The following is an 18,143-nucleotide window of genomic DNA, read 5'->3' on the forward strand; positions in this document are numbered from 1 at the left end:
TTAAAAAATACACTATTAGATAATATCACCGCGAATGCTGTGCAATATATTTGTTTTGAATAGTACACAGATACGACAAAAGATATATTGCTGGGAAGAATTTATTTTTGCGTTATTTTTGCTTTGCACAACAGAGCGGTACAAGCAATTTCAATTTCGCACCTCGAGACTCGCAGTGTTCTCAGTCATACATAGAATTTTCAAGAATGCTCGACAGGTAAAAGTCTAAAGGTGTTGAGTCAAAATATATCAGAATGCGCAAATATACCTTTGCCTCTGCTTGTCTACATTTCCATATAAAGAAATACAAGTGTCATATAATAATAAAATGCAATTCTACTCATACTTTGTCCGAAATTTCGAGTCCGTTTTACGTAGTGTTGGCAGCACTGACAAAAAACGTTTAATTTGTAAACTTTGACTTAAAACATACCACCATACAATTTTGAACTAATTAATTGTTTGCCCGAACCTCATAGCGTACGGACACAATTTCGAAACATAATACAATTTCACAATAATATAATTAAATGTTTTCAGAAACTTCTGAGCTTTCACTACTTTGTAATATAAATTTAAATAATATTTTGTCAAAATATAATACAATGAAAAACTGATGATGATTTGGTGCGATACCAATGTGTATGTTTGCAATATCAGTCGTTTAAATCCAGCGCAATATTTAAAATTATTTAGTAACTGTATCGTTGGGTCATAAAAGAGTGCTTATAAGAGTGCCCAGATCTTTTCAAGGCTTGATTTAACTTCCAACTGTTCGTTCGGAAACTGAGCTCGAAAGCTGTCTTCCTGAATGGTAACCGTGTCTGTACTCCAGCTGTACAGCTCAAGTCACTGTTGCCTAGCGCTCACAGATCTCTTTTAGTATCACGTCCCACCCGCATTCTAACTGTGCTTATCTTACCCTCGGGTTTATGACTTAAATGCAAGAAGTTGTATGTTTATATACTTGACGACGTCAGGCTTCTCACACAACACGTACAGATCGTTGTTGTACCGATAACGGCAAATACCATCTTCGCACATAGGCTTCAATATTGTTCATAATACTTTACTCAAATTCTGAAAATGACTGAAGCTCAATGTACGTCTCACACATATATTTTTTTAAATACTCTATGAGACTTTATAGCCGTGATTTAGTTATTTTGTATATACGGAACAAAGAATGTTAGCTAAAAATAGCATCATTTATTGCGTTAATAAATATACATCAGTGCGAATTTTATCTTAATTAATATATTTCTTTGCAGATATATCTGCAAATAATGTCGGCAAAGGATAGTAGACAACTAACGCGAGTTCCACGGTCACTAACCTCTTTTGCCTTCGCCCTAACAAATAACACAAGAAATTTCATCATCGATGAAGCATACAGAGTTTGTTATTGTGTGCGTGTACATGTATATGAGAGGGAGAAGCGATGTAGCGTGCACTTCGTTGTCACGCTTTCTCTTTTAAGGACAGTCGCTGATTCGTCAACGCTGGTATTCGTCATTAAAGTGCAGTGTGGCACAGAAGTTCGATCTTCTCTAGTAATTTATTTGAAATAAATTTGTGTTGATATTGGTTTAACCCAGATATGCCCACTGTCCCATGGGTAGGTCACTAAACTCGTGCCACTGTTTTTTATTTATAAATGAAATTTTAAGAGAACAAAATTTCTTGGGCATATCTGGGTTAATTAATATCAAGGCTTCAAATATACACTGTACAGTTGTTCGTTTTCTTACCCGTGGATTAAAATATTTTAATTATTTTTCCATTAATCTGTACGTTGTTGGTGTTTTTACACTATTCTCTGTAAGGTTTAAAAAAGTTATTATTCTTATCGTTGCGCCAATGATATTTTATTAATTTATTCAATGGTTTCTAATAATTGAATAGAGTCGTCGAGCCATTAAACAATCTGCGAATAATTTCTTTCCCCATTTTATATCTTTTTGTTTTTGAAGAATAGCTAAGGACTTATTTTTTTGACTAGTGAAAGATTTTAAATTTTGCAAATATTTAATTAATGACATCAATGTCTGGTTTCTTCGATTATATAATATATTTTTAATTGTCCGTTGAAATTTACAACTTAGCTCAGATGTATGTATGTTAAATAAACATATATTTTCTTTTATGATAAAAAAATTAAATATTCTGAGCGAAATTGTTTTGAGCCACACAGTTCTCGCACACAATAACAAACCGGAATCCTTATCCCGAGCGTACTCTACAAACTTTCAAAAAGCAATCGGCAAATTGTATCATGCTACTTTTTCGTAAATTAAACAACTATGATATTTATAACAATCTTGCCAGCTTTTATGAGTTACTATGTCACTGCCGTCAGTATTTCGCTAATTCTAGAGTACCACAAAGATCCAATTTAACTCCTCTATTTATTTTGCTCTTTATCAACGACATACATGTGTCAATTAAGAACTCGGAATATTTATTATATGCTTTTGACCTGAAAATAATTCACAGTATAGTAAAACTACGTATATAAAACATTAATCAATGATATATTTTCTAGTGAGGTTTATACTTAATGTATTCTTCATTTCTCGGAGTTGCGAGGGATAATACGGCTAATATAAACATCTAAAGTTATTATTGTTTCAGAGAACTCTATAAAGTAGTCATGAACTTTAAATCCACATGGCAATCCGAATAGGGAAAAGTTGGGTAATAATTTATGTACGTCGTATCACCATCAAACGTGTATGTACATTTATTTCTTTGAAACACACACTTACAACTTAATAAATTGCAGTATATGTTCAACCAGTCGACTAACCGTGTAACGGAAAAATGTTTCCGCACAGGAGTTTGCATTATTTTTTATATTTTTAAACTAATTTGCATTTATGACGCAATCACAGGTACATGTTACTACTTCTATAAAATGCACTTTTAGATACCTCTGGATCCGATAAATACTATTGCTTTATATATTTGCTAATCAAATATAAACAATGTAAAATATATTTAAAGTTTATGCCAAAATTGTTGATTTCAATATTTTGTTTATATTTTCCTACCAGCTTTATTTAAGGAATATTTGCAGTAAACATGTGCTTTGATTCTTGCAGTATGCAAAATCGAAACATATATGTTTTCACAACGATATTATATTTTATAGGAACAGAAATTCTACCATGTGTAAAATAAAATATATTATTAAAAATCCCAATTTTTCGAACCAGGCTATTAATATATTAGAGCAAACATCGTAAATCCAGAAATATAAAACTATTAAAATAAGCAAGTTTATTACGTATTTTTTTAACGTGGCTTACAAAAAATAAGCAATTAGCTAATTAAAAAAATGTTTTAATCAACATAATGTATTAATGTATACATTTTTTTAAACGTCTGTTTGTAGTACAATTGATACTAAAAATAGACTAATATTTATTATTTAGTTACGAAAAAATTGTAAAAATAACAGATACAGATACAAAAGCAAAATACAGTAAATATAAAAAAAAGTTTGAAATCAAATTTTGAGAAATATAATATAATAAACCGCTATGGGATTAATAATTAATAAAATAACCTTAGCACCTGTGACTGTTGTGTGTAAATAATATACTTTTCCTGTTGACAGTTGCCATTCCAGACAAAAAAAATATATCTGTGGCTTTCGATGAAAAAATGTTTTAACGATAAAGCATAACTTACTTTCTTTCGTAAAACGGATTCCAGACATTACGTTTTAGTTCAGATTACAAAAGTTTTTAAACGAAAATTTGCGTAGTAGTCTTTAAGTCATTTGTAAGATCCAATTAAACTATTCTATATATAAAGTTCCTACTTGGCTAGCCCAGATCTGACGATCGCTGTGGAAGCGGCTACTTTCCTATCCTTTAAAAATGTCGTGTGTGTCGATTTGGCGTAAGCTCCACTGGGTAAACTCTCATATATTCTATGTTAAAAGCTAATATAAATATAATAAATTAGTACTATTTTGTAAATCCATTTTTGAGGTTTTATGTGGATAATATATTTTTTTCATTCAATAAAATACATGTTTATTTCCTGTTAAGCACCCCTGGCTCGGTAAGGGTGGAGAGCGTAGACAAATGACATATTCATTATACGGCAACCAGCGCGGACGGCAGACAGTTGATCATTTTGACGTCGGTCCATCCCCAGCATCCAACTTTCACTATCCCGCAACATCCACGCCATACGTCAACGGGACAATGAAAGTGATGCCCTAAAGTGCGCGATATGGATTAATTTTTACAAATAGGCGCCCGTTGATTTATAATCGCAACCAAACGTCGGATTTCACGTGAATAATTGATCGTAATAATTCAACTTTTTTATGACACAAATACACACACGCACAAAAATGTTTACATTTTGACTTTGACGTGACGCGTTTTGAAAATCGAAACGTAGATGAGATTTTTAATTCGATGGATAAATGTTTGTTTTTATTATAATTAATTGGCCAATAAATAGTATTAATGTTTTGTAGTACTAACTGTGTCATCCAACTTAGACCGTCTTATATTCGTCAAAATAAATTAATATTTAGAATTGTACTTAATATTTTGCTAGTTATTATTACAGTTATTCTTATGTGTAAATACACGAGAATGCCAAATTAAAGCGGCTTCTAACTATAGCATCGACACCTGTGGCAGGACGCACCCGCTGGCGTCAGCGTATCGGTTCAAATATCGGAATAACTAAATCTATATCGGCGTAACAAATTCTTGACTTGAAGAATAGCACATTATTCTTCAAGTCAAGAACCGAATATCTTGAAATTGAACAGGGATGGATATACTACTCGCCGACCGCCAGTTGCAGTTGTCTTTGTTGTTCTCTAGTTTTTTCAATTATATATTTTTTACGGTTCGTACATAAATAATTTATGAAATCAAAAACACTTTTACAATAAATCTGATTTCGTCAAGCTATTTTTTGTTCTTTGCTATTTATTTTTGGCTCTTCTTGTTGAATTGTCTTTTTTGGAAACAGTTCTTATCTATACTAAGATGTTTAAAAACTGAGTGCGAGCTCCATCTCTAACACATTCTTCCCGACCATAACAAACCTAAGCCTAAAGAGTGTGTCCTTGTTGACAGTTACAACTTTTAATGGAAAGATAAATGAGATTAAGACTTTATTTTATAAAAGAATCCATCCAGTCAGTAATCACTAGAGGACTTATTTTGATAGATAGTAGGTAGGATAGTAGCTAGTACGAAGCTTGCAACAGTCAAATGTAAATATTTAAATTCTATGTGATAAATCTGTTACGTCATTTAACATTTATATATATTTGTAAAAATACTTTTCAATTTATTTATTTTTCCACTCAATACATAATGCTTTACAATATAATATTTTAGCATAACAATGTAAGCTTTTCCAAGTTTTTAATGACGGAAACATTTTTCTTTCATATTTGAGTCGTTATACTTCAAACTTGGTTGAGTTTTTTATTCGATTCTAAAATACATATATTTTTTATATCCTGAAATTAATTTCAGGATATAAAAAAATAGAACAATCAATAAAAATGTAATATTTATTTTAGTTGTGCTTCACAGCTATTTCTTTATGGCTATGTATCTAAATACTTTTGTACATATACTCTAAATAATATAAAATGTATCTCTTAGAACGAAAATAGATCACTCTGCGCTTGACCCTACTTATCGATAACGATAAGTAGATCAAAAGTCATGAGACAGCTTCCTTATGAAATCAGGTCAAACTATTATTAACAGTAAGTGTCAAATATAGAGCTTTGGTAAGAGTTAGTCATTCAGTGTTTAAAAAGAAAAAGGTAAGCAAAATCTAATGTAGTTATTTTGGTAGTAATTACATGTATATAAAAGGCATGACCGTGCGCGGCTGTCAATACATTTTTATAACAACCAGAGCTAACGTTTATCCATATACTGTATCACAAGTAATTACTTTACTCGATGTGGCTACCATTCATATAAGGAAAACAGAGCTTTAATATTGGATAAGTTAAAATAAATAAATAATTCAGTAGGACTACATTAGGACTACATTCATATTTATCAAAAAATAAATCTGTTTATTTTTTCTTTAAATCATATGAAATAAAAAACAAAATTTTCTTACTCTTTTCTGTAGTGTGATATATTCTAATAATTTATCGCTTACTCTAACTCACTTTGTGTTGGCAGTACAAATTCGCAATAATTCAGAGATCTTTATAGTACGTGCATCATTGTATCATGTTGGACTTTGTCAAAAGACGTTTCGAATCGATCTTGTATACATCTAAATGAATACCGCTCAAAGCTTTATCAAAACTAATATATAATGTAATAAAAAAACTTTTCAGTTTTAATCCAAACTCATTTCATCAAACTGTATTTTATATTTATGTGTAGAATTTTAATAAAAGTTTATTTTATTTTAACAAATTAGTTTGCTTTATTATTTATTTTAATTATTTTTAATGATTCGGCAGATATTTCTTGGGGATTTGTATCTTTTTGTTTTGAACTTATGTGATTGCTTCTTTAACTTCTTACCATATAATCCATCAAACCATAGTGGTAATATCCGTTCCATAAAATAGTTCAATTTCTAACGACACATTTATAAAGTCGTGAAAACATTTCCACAGTCAATTTTTACAAATTATACTTTAAGCCCTCAGAATTAGTTTCGATGAAACAAATATGAATAATTTATTATGTTTTGCCCATGTCATATTAAATACCTATAGAAGTAAATGTATAATATGGAATAATAAAAAATAAAGTCTTAAAAAGGGGAAAAATTCGCCTCTATACACTACGTTTCAGCATCCGCTTGCTGCTCGAATTTTATATCGTTGTCGACCAAAAAAACGACTTTCTTAACGATCGCAAGGGGACAGCGTCACTCACTTTTAAGTGGTCGCTTGCTAACAATTACAGAAATAGAAATATGACATTTTTTCGAAAGCCGGTACGAAATATATTATTTATATAGACATTCGCTATTTTTCTGTTTAGGTCGTCTTTTTAAAAATAAAAATATAATAACTTCAACAAAACTTGTCCTTTGATAGAAAAAGGTTACCGCTATAGAGTCGAAATTTAACGTTTCTCTAAAAATACAATTAATTCAATATTATTTTACTAAGTTCACAGCAAAATAATGGTAAAATCTTATCAAAAAGCTATTAGCCATCTTAATCATCTTTAATTTTAATCGTATTATCTTAAATTAAACAGACAATGAGTGGAACGATCGTAACCGTTTACGTGGCTCTTGATAGGATTAACACATTAATATATTTGTGACCGTATCACACGCACTATTGCGCTCAGATTCATTACAGCTTATTATAAAGTGTACTATTACTAATCACAAAAAATATTATCAATCGATTCATCGCGTTTGACATTCTGTTTAAAATTATAACTGACGCTTATTAAAGAAGTGGATAATGACAAAAAAGCGTGTCGGACGATTTTAAGTCGTTGTCTTGGAAATGGCCAAATTGATGGTACGTGTCTTTCGAAAAGTAAACCAATTATTTCGTAGGGGTGCGTACCCCTTAAAACGGGAATTAATCGAGAATTTCGAACAGGAACGCCGCTCGCCTGACCCCTGGCACACAATTCAAAAATTCCCAATAGTTCGCCCAAAATTCTATTTGCGTTTCGATTAATAATCGTCGCCCGGGGCTCGGTCAAATAATCGCAATTCTTGTCGGAAGCCCTTCAGCCGCTGACGAGGCTGTGTAGAGGGGGGTTAAGAAAAAATAATTACAAATCGCTTTTAAATCGACCTTTTGCTGTAATGAACAATTTGCTTGGCTTATTAAAAATAAGCTATTTTTAATAATATCTGTCGTGATCCTTTTAAATAGTTATTGCAACCAATAAACCATAACGATGCTTCAGCACTTAAAATGTGAAAATTCCCCATTGCATAATTTTTTATAATAAACTCCACCACAGTGGCATTGTTTCCGATCATACTATGAAAATAAATTTGTAATGCTCATCACTTTTCTTGTAAATGTAGGCTAATGGTTATGAAGCTGATATTAATGTATAAACCTCAGATTTAACTATGTCATTGTCGGTAATCGAGTCCAACGTAGTCGTCTCATGTGGCCAGCGATATTCAGGAATATTGCTACTTTAGCATTATTATTCTGATGCAGACTCAGCTTATGCACATGCATCATGCTTTCTGATTTATTCTACAACAGTCTTAATATTTAAGTCCAGAAAAAGTCTGTCTTACCCATGAAAGATCTCATTAAAAGATCATTTTGTAAATGAATCAAATTTAAAGTGAAATTGTACTATATGTATACAAAACATGGCTATGTTTAATTGTTTGTCATAATGGTTACTTATAATCATATACATTGCCTACAAATTACAACGTATATTGAATGTCTGGATGGAATTAATATAAAATATACTTAATTTTATTTTATTTTAACCTGACAGGCATAAAGCCCAATGCGTTACAACGGTAAAAATCTGTACCAACTGATTAAGTCAATCAGATATAATAAATACCTACAAGTATTAACCACCAGACTAACAGTCTGGGAATCGGTGACATGTATATTAATAATTATAAATTATTATGTGTAATAGAATTTATAACCAATAGATGTCACTGCCGCTAGGGCTGATTTTTTTATTAATAGCACATTTTTTATAACTAAAAATTCGAGTGCTGCTGCCGGGGCTCGGACCCGCAACCTCAGAGTTACTAGTCTGAGACGTTACGGACTACGCTATTCCGTCCTTATAAAATAATATATTCTTTCCTAATATAAAATAGTTTACGTAACAGCACTACTTTGTAGTAACCAGTCTTAGAGACATGAATGTGTATTAATTATCTGAATGTTATATAGGATATGAGTATGTATTAGTTTTATCAGTTCATATATTTAGCATATCCATAAATGTTTATAAGCATATATGAACTCTTTGGTCAACGTAGTTCCACAGAAGCAAAGTGGTAGTTCTGAAAAAAGTAGTAAAAGTTCCTGAATGAAGTGGTTTTGATTTTTATACCCTTGAGAAAATAAGGAAAATTCAACGTCTTTTACTGTCCTCAATCATCTGACCAATGTCGATAATTCGGACCCGAACCAGATTCATTAAATATTTATTTTTCCTTTACATATATTATTCAACTTATTGGCTTCCATCTATATAACAGTAGATTCAAAATCGATAAAAATCAGCAACGTTTATATTATATGAAATGCGTAATCTGGGGATGCTTGCTACCTGTTTTTTAGTTTGTTAAAAAATATAGGCCACACGGATACGCAATATCTCTTGTTCAAAGCGCCGAGAAAAAACTGTGCTCCTTTGAGCTAGTTTTATAAAATCCTTTTTGTAAGTCTCCTGTAAATAATTTTGTCGCAATGATTATGAGTGCTCCTGAAAATACAGCATAAAACAGATGGTTATGTTTTTTATTTTCTCAGTGATAGTATCAAATCCATTGGGTTCTCTTTCGCTAATATTCTTGTAGCTTTTGTTTTGAACTTCTAATAATGTAAGATAAGTTAATGGACTATTATCTCCATTGTCTGGAGTTAGGCTATTATCAAATATCTATCTTGAAAATGGTTAAAAGCTTTTTTTTCTTAAATAATATGCATGTTTTTTTATTTTTCTTCCACACATTTGAATCTTCGTTATTGCCAAAAGTGGGCGTAAACAAATCTCTCTAAATTTATATAAATTGTATATATCTATACCATAAATTCAGATGCACAGGGCCCAAATAATAACTTCTCAGCTAACTTATCTCCAAGAAAGGGCCGATCAACTATAGACGGTGAAAATTGAAGAAGCAGTCGCTTCCCTCTTCACGTCAAACGCTAGCCCAGCTCGACATCCGGAATCCAGAGCTCTAACCCGCTTCGGGGACGACTTATATAAAAATAAATACTCCTAACACAAAAGCTAAGACAGAATCCCTATTATCAGGTGTACACAATATCATTGAAATGGTTATTTTTGTTTTATGTTTTGCGAACATTCATATTCTTTAACTAAAATTGCTAAAGTGTCAGTAATCATATTTGTTCCATACATTTTTTCCTACTAAAATAATAATCAAGGCTAACAAAATAAGTAAGATGAATAAATTTGTCATTCACATAAAGTCAAAATATATATTTCTGCATTTAAGTTATTAGTTTTTTCCTTAAGAATGAAAATGTATGATTGGAATAAACTATAGAGTGGGAGAGACTGTCATATATAATAATAGGAGAGGCTTAGTTATAAGTGCTGGTCAGTAAATTATTGTTTAAAGGCTAGTAATATAATCATTAAAATTTAAACAATAATATTTCAGATACATTCAACAATTTTTTTTCTCTCATAGATAACACTTAAGATTTATTTAATATTATAGGCACAAAATGCATGCATGTATGTGAATGTTAAATTTAACATAACTCTGAATAAAATCCTATTGGCTGGTTTTTCATCCTGTTGCGCGCCTCTAAAGGCACATAAAAATCATCCCCACTAAATGGCATATCAATTCTTTGTGTGGGAGACACAAAGAATGAGAGAAAAAGAGAGAGAGAGGAGAATACGCAGTGTGTTTCTTTTGAATGCTATATGAATTTTTCCCTTCATAAAAACGCTTTGTGTGCGACATTTTTTAATTTCCCGTCTTGTGGACGTTTTCAAGGGGAATTTTCACGAAAGATCGGAACTTTTGGGAATTCGATTAATACGCGAACAAATCGTTTCTTTCGCGACGCAACTTTTTCATTATTGATACAGTGTGACAGATATGCATTGTAGATATATATACAGATACTTATTTTTATTTAATACAATTTCGTTATGCTTTTATCTAGATATTCCGATTCTAAAAAAGTAAAAATGGTCATAGAGTAATTTGTATGGGGAGGAAGAAGAAAAGTTATTGCTTTTTGAACAACGTAATATAATATAGGAACAACATCTAATGAGATTATTTATTTATAGATTTATATGTGCAGGGGCTTACTTTGCACATAAAAATACACAATATGTAATAATACAGAAAATATAGACTAATAATAAAAATATCATATAAAATATCTTATCGTCTTGTGATATTTTAATTTGACTACGAATGATGATGCTAATATTGCCACTAATTTAATAAGCAATATTATAAAATTAAATTTTAAATTTTTTTATGACAAATTTGATTTAATATAAACAAATGTACATCATTTCTAAGTAATTAGGATCAAATTCACTTAAGTCTCAGAAGATAATTATCACCCAGCGCTAATGATTAAGTTAAATGTAAATAAAAACTGCATATTTGTAAATGACGTGGAACATGTGAGTGATTGGAATTTATGCAAATTGTCGTTTAGATGTTGTAGATCTAAATTAATTATTAAATAATTTACTATTATTTATGGACTGGAATCGAGTGGGCGAGTGCATTAATGTTAAATCTGGCCTATTGGCCTTCTATGAGGTGCTATATTGTGCACTCGAAAGCGCCCTTAAGTGATTGAAGTGACATATCCCAGATGGTTTTCTGCTGGGTCACTCCATTGCTAAAAAGAAAGCACGCCTTTTATAACTTATGAAAGAGATTAGGACGTCATTAAGAACACGCTGTCGTTTGATAATTTTCTGTCTAATCTATGACAAATCTTCGAAGATGGCCGGCTTTGTTATGAATAGCGCATTTTATTTTAACGATCTGGCAGTTATTTTCGTCTTTTATGTCACTTTATTTCGCAGCATTCTTGAATCGCAATCATAGAATAATCAAATACTCCCTTTTAATCTAAAAGGTTCTTAAGATACCTTTATAAGTGGATATTTGGTTTTTATCTGTTCTTGTATCCCAGCGCCTTTCTTTTAGGAGCGTTTGAATTTGACCGCTGAGTTCTGACAAAAAGTTAACGCTAAGCATTTATACAAACTACTGAAAAGTAATGTCGACAATGAAACTATTTTTGAGGAATAATAGTTTTAAATTCTAAAACGTCTTCAATAATCACAATCGCGTTCTCTTTTGCTATCAGTAAGGGTCAGGAAGTCCGCATCAACCGATTTGCCTATGACTGTCGCCATCTAGCTCCTAAATACGCTGGCATTGCACCTTAATATGTTTAATGTCAGTTACGAGGAGCTGGTCCGGTTTGTTTTATTTAATTTTAATATTTACATTATTAATGTGTATTATTTTCATTATATTATTTTGTAATTGAATAATAATATGTATTGCTTTTTAACCATCGTGACGCATTAACGTAAAATGTTAGGTTATGACAGTCTTAATTTAAATAAATAAAATAAATATTATAATCTAGTAAAGTATTGTAATAGCATAAATATTTTTCCTAATGGGCGATTGTGGATGTTTTAATTTTAGCAATACATTGTTTTTGTATTATGATGAAAGTCTGGATTTCGACTATTGCTACATTAAAACAGCAAAAAGAGATAAATTCGCGTTTCAACAGCTAAACGTTTATTGCGATACACCCGGTATCCGTTTTAACGCATTTCTTAATAAAAAGTTAAGCTTGCGCCTACGCCTTATATAATATATTAATTCCTTTACTTTACTAATGAGAATTTAGTTTTATCGCGCATAAGGAAAATATCACTCAAGCCAATCATGCTTCTGCATAGACTTAACCATATGCTCAGGAAGACTAAGCATTTGAATGCTATGAGATCGGCGTTATATACCGTTTTTCCGTAGTGATCACACTCTGGGGTTCCTTTATTACCTATCATTTTTAAATCTGAAGCAGCTGTGTCCTGGGAAAATCTGGACAATTTACTGTAGTGTTTAATTTATTTAATATACAGTGAACAGTGCGCGGGCGTGCAAGCCCGCCCGTGTTACCAGAGTGTCGCCAAGTTTTGGCCATAATAAGAGCTAAATATAAATATATATAAAAATGGTCCCTTTTAGTAGTTTCGTCTGGCCCTAAGCCTTTATATTCCTGATAATCAAATGCATCCACCCACCCTTTGCAGAGACGTTCCATTTATATTGCTAATTAGCTATTTCAGAACCGTGCGACACGCCCAGTCGACTCTTAGAGCGCTTTTTCTATACTAGAGCCAACTTGTGCTTCATGCTCTTACCCTTTTTGATTCTATCTACGTAGGGCTGGAATAGAATAAGGTAATATGGATAACTGTGTTTTATCATCTTTTGAATTTTAAATCTAAGACAATGAAACTGACCTGGTTTAGGGATGATCATGAAATGACAGCGCTGTCTACAAAAACATAAATGCAACTGCATTGCGGATAATTATTATTGACTCACCCTCGCACATGTAAGGTGCAATTTGTAAGGTAGAAGCTCGAGCGCAAAATTAAATAAGTCCAACGACGTATTTCATAGCATGTCAAGTGCACTTTCAACGTCATTTTTGTACGTGAAATTTGATGAATGAATCTGGCGTTCATACAACACGTCACATTATCTTTTCATGTAAAAAGTAGCGAAGCATGCACCAGCACATCACTTTGACGATCGCCAGCTAGGTAGGTGCTGTTCCGATTACTGTCGCGCTGTTGATCATATTTTTATGTCCATCCGCGCGCTTTTTCGCGACTCAGCACTTACTCGAAAAAACAAAGTACTGACACACACACACACGTGTGTGAAATATTAATATGCAGCACGTCGGGGCGACACGGTGCGCTATCTGGCTTTTTACAGGCTGTTTATTTAAAATACAGCCGGCGATAAATTTCGCAATGCACACAGGGAAGCGGCGGTGCAGCGGTGTCAAACGCGCGGTGTGTGTGCCTCTCGAGCCTCTTTAGAGGTACATAGCCTTATTGTGTATACAAGCAAAATGAAGATATTAAAAATATTATTTTCGCGCATGCTTAAAAAAATATTAAATGTAAAAAAGAGTCTTTGGATATATAACAATCCTGAAGTATACATAAAAGACAAATTAAATTTATGATAGAACCGGTGTCGATTTTATCAGCACCAGTCAAAATATTTTAAATCACTTTTTATTCCTCGAAAAACTCTCTGTGTATATGTATGTACTTTCTGTTCTATTGCTTTATTTTATGACATAATAAATAAATATCTTAGCGATCTCAATAAAAGTACTTAGTTTGATATCCATCGACACGTATTTACGTTTCACACCCTACTTAATACATTAAATCAGAAAATATTAGCACGTAAGATTGCAAATTGGTGGCGCGACGTCTTGACACCCCTTTCCAAAACAAATTGCTCATTGCGTATTCATAACGTTCATTACGGCGTGGGAAAACTGACGTATTGCGAGGATAACAAAAACAACCCAGCCGAGATTAGTACTTGTCTAAAAATCGGCTCTCGATATCGGATACATCGAGCCCCTAAATGCCGGCATTAATAACCGAGTGAAATATGATTTGCGAACCCCTTGAAATATGTCTTATATTGTACCTAGGTATTGGGTGTTTAATTCCAAATATATTAGCATGAATTACGGTTGCCTTCCAAAAGCGACATTTTATAATATTTTGAAGCTTTTGTTTTATAGGTGCGTAAAATACGTCTACTATGGATTAACTTGTAATACTATCCGGTAAATAATTCAGGTAAAAGTTTTCTATAATTTTCTAGTATATTATTAATCATTTACTTTTCAGTGACTTAACAAAAAATAAAATTTTAAGACCACATGTTAAAATTATTTTATTTGCGTGCATAGAGTACGCTCGGGATAAGGATGCCGGTTTGTTATTGTGTGCGTGTACATGTATATGAGAGGGAGAAGCGATGTAGCGTGCACTTCGTTGTCTCGCTTTCTCTTTTAAGGACAGTCGCTGATTCGTCAACGCTGGTATTCGTCATTAAAGTGCAGTGTGGCACAGAAGTTCGATCTTCTCTAGTGATTTATTTTAAATAATTTTGTGTTGATATTGGTTTAACCCAGATATGCCCACTGTCCCATGGGTAGGTCACTAAACTCGTGCCACTGTTTTTTATTTATAAATGAAATTTTAAGAGAACAAAATTTCTTGAGCATATCTGGGTTAATTGATATCAAGGCTTCAAATATACACTAAGTTATTCGTTCTCTTACACGTGGATTAAAATATTTTAATTATTTTTCTATTAATCCGTACGTTGTTGGTTTTTTTTACACTATTATCTGTAAGGCTTAAAAAAGTTATTATTCTTATCGTTGCGCCAATGATATTTTTTTAATTTATTCAATGGATTCTAATGATTTAATAGAGTCGTCGAGCCATTAAACAATCTGCGAATAATTTCTTTCCCCATTTTATATTTTTTTGCTTTTGAAGAATAGCTAAAGACTTCAATATTTTTTTGACTAGTGAATGATTTTGAATTTTGCAAATATTTAATTAATGACATCAATGTCTGGTTTCTTCGATTATATAATATATTTTTAATTGTCCGTTGAAATTTACAACTTAGCTCAGATGTATGTATGTTAAATAAACATATATTTTCTTTTAAAATAAAAAAATTAAATATTCTGAGCGAAATTGTTTTGAGCCACACAGTTCACGCACACAATAACAAACCGGAATCCTCATTCCGAGCGTACTCTACATAGAAATTAAAATTTATACAGTAACGGATTTATTTTTATAATACATAATTAATAATCCGTAAATATAAGTCTAATCTATTAACAATATAATAAAATAATACTTCAGTAATGATTGATAGCAATATTGCCATAATTGATAAACTTCAAAATCCTATATACAATGTTATTCTAAGCAAATGCGCCTTAAAAAAATCGACATATTATAACACTTAAAAGTTAGACTAAGGCAATGCTCATCACAAACTTTCAAACTCCATAAAAATTATTATTAGTGATAAGATTTCTATAACAGTTTGTCACCATTAAACAATGCATTTTACGCTTCGAAACAATATGCATATTTTCGCTCATCAATCACAATTGTATTTTACTACAACAATATATAAATGAATACCGTTAGGTTTGTAAAAAATATTTCATTCAAACTCTTCATTTTTCAAATCTGGTGACAGCGACACAATTAGTAAAACATTAGACATTTTATATTATACAAGATAATTTTAATTAATATAAGTCATTTGAATCAGAGGAATTAATTTTTAAACTACTATCGTTTGACCTTAACGTCAGATGAGTGAAAAACGGGTTTGAAATGTTCCCGGAATTAGTTACCGGCTTTAGCCTAAAAATTCTCAACGGAACAACATTTTCGTAGAATTATTTTACACATCAGAGACAAGTAATACATAATACAACCTCAAGCAAAATGTCCTACATTTTTAATAACTGAATTTATTAATCATTTATTAAACTTTAAATGTAGGTCACTCGGGTTTTCGCTACAGCATTATATTTTAACTTATTTATTTTAAATTTTAAAATGAAATATATCGACTATTTTTATCTCAGCATAATTTATCAATTCTAACGAAATAAAATAAAATTACACACAAAAATATATGATATAGTTAATGAATTTCTCTGGAGCCAATTCGATTACGTTCCCTGCATTATTAATCTCGTTTATCGAATCGAATATCGTAAAACTGTGATTTTTGTGCACATAATCTCAATATAATATAAATGAAAGCATATATTTTTTTATATCTCTATAAATTTTATACAGGTGTATACAAACTAAAAGTGTATAACTTTAAATATATAATATATACAACATAGAATTATAAATTAAAAATGCATCTGATCTAGAATCCTCCTGTATGCTTAAGTAGAATATCAGACCAACTTAAGAAATAATAAGAACATTTGTAAAAAGTAAATATACATATGGAAAGTGTATGTTTGTTTACAATCAAACGAAAAAATACAAAAGGAGCAATTCTTTCTTGCACATGTTGCAATCTAATCATATTCGTTGTGTTTACATCATCTAGTAAACATCATATAGTGGAGTTCCTATTTTGTTTTAAGAACGAATTTATAAAAGCTATTGACACAATATGTTCATATGAAGTATTCATATTATAGTCGCCAACATTTTTATATGTTCCTCTTTTATTGTCTACGTTTAATATTTGACCGTTGAGTTATACGTACGTGACATTTTAAAATATTACGAGAATCATTAAGGGCATTGTTAAAACGACTTTTAACGAGCTAAAATTACGTTCACATATTCAGTACAAACTGAATATTGTCTTTCTATCATTTTTCCACGTATACATATATACGACATAAGTTAATATATTATTTATGAGTTATGCAAACATTTATATTCGTAGTGTTACACTACCACAAGTATATGTTGCAGTGAAAATATATTTTCACTTGCATTTAATGTTTAAATCATATCGGTAGATAAATATATATTTCTACTAGTGAAAATATGTGAGTATATTATTAATGGATATTGGTTAAGCTTTTACTATATACGTATTGCAATTCTAAATTTACACGCTAGTTATTTAATAGGCATTTGCATCGTATCTAGAGCAAAATGTCGATTCTAATGCAGATCGCCTAATTGATCCTTCATAGAGGTCAATAAATCGCCATTAGTGCCAACGTTTAGGTCATAGAGTATCGCTTAGCGGTTATAGCCTATCGAATAATGTCGCTACCCCTCTTTTGATAACAGCTTGACCCACCTTTTATGTAAACCATCCGAATGTGTATACAGCGATAGGCACGCTGATTTGCACAAAAAGGTTTGATATCACTTATGAAAATCGGTCACCTATGCCACTTTTTCACAATCTTTTCTTCAAAAACTCAAAAATCTCTTACAAACGTAAAAAATAAAGAGAAAAAAATACATAGTAATAACTTCAAATAAGTAATTTTAAAATATGAATATCTAACAGGATACTTATATTTAAATTTGGTCTTGAAGTAGTCACCGATTCTGGAGATTAGTGGGTTAATATTTTTCGACTAATATAGTATTTTTCGGTATGATCGTGGAATATTATTTAATTGTTAGTATTAAAAAGTACTTTTTAAGGTAAATAAAAAATAGAGTATTTTTTTATAGCTAAATTTTATATAACTGGTTTAAAAAATAATGGTGTTACTCCACACCCAGCATTCCCATGTAAATACTGGTTTAATTCGCTGTGTATATATTAATAATAATAAATGT

This window comes from Plectrocnemia conspersa, unplaced genomic scaffold (genome assembly GCF_051122295.1).
Source record: "Plectrocnemia conspersa isolate PC_06_02 unplaced genomic scaffold, ASM5112229v1 ptg000012l, whole genome shotgun sequence".
In the NCBI taxonomy this organism is placed as follows: domain Eukaryota; kingdom Metazoa; phylum Arthropoda; class Insecta; order Trichoptera; family Polycentropodidae; genus Plectrocnemia; species Plectrocnemia conspersa.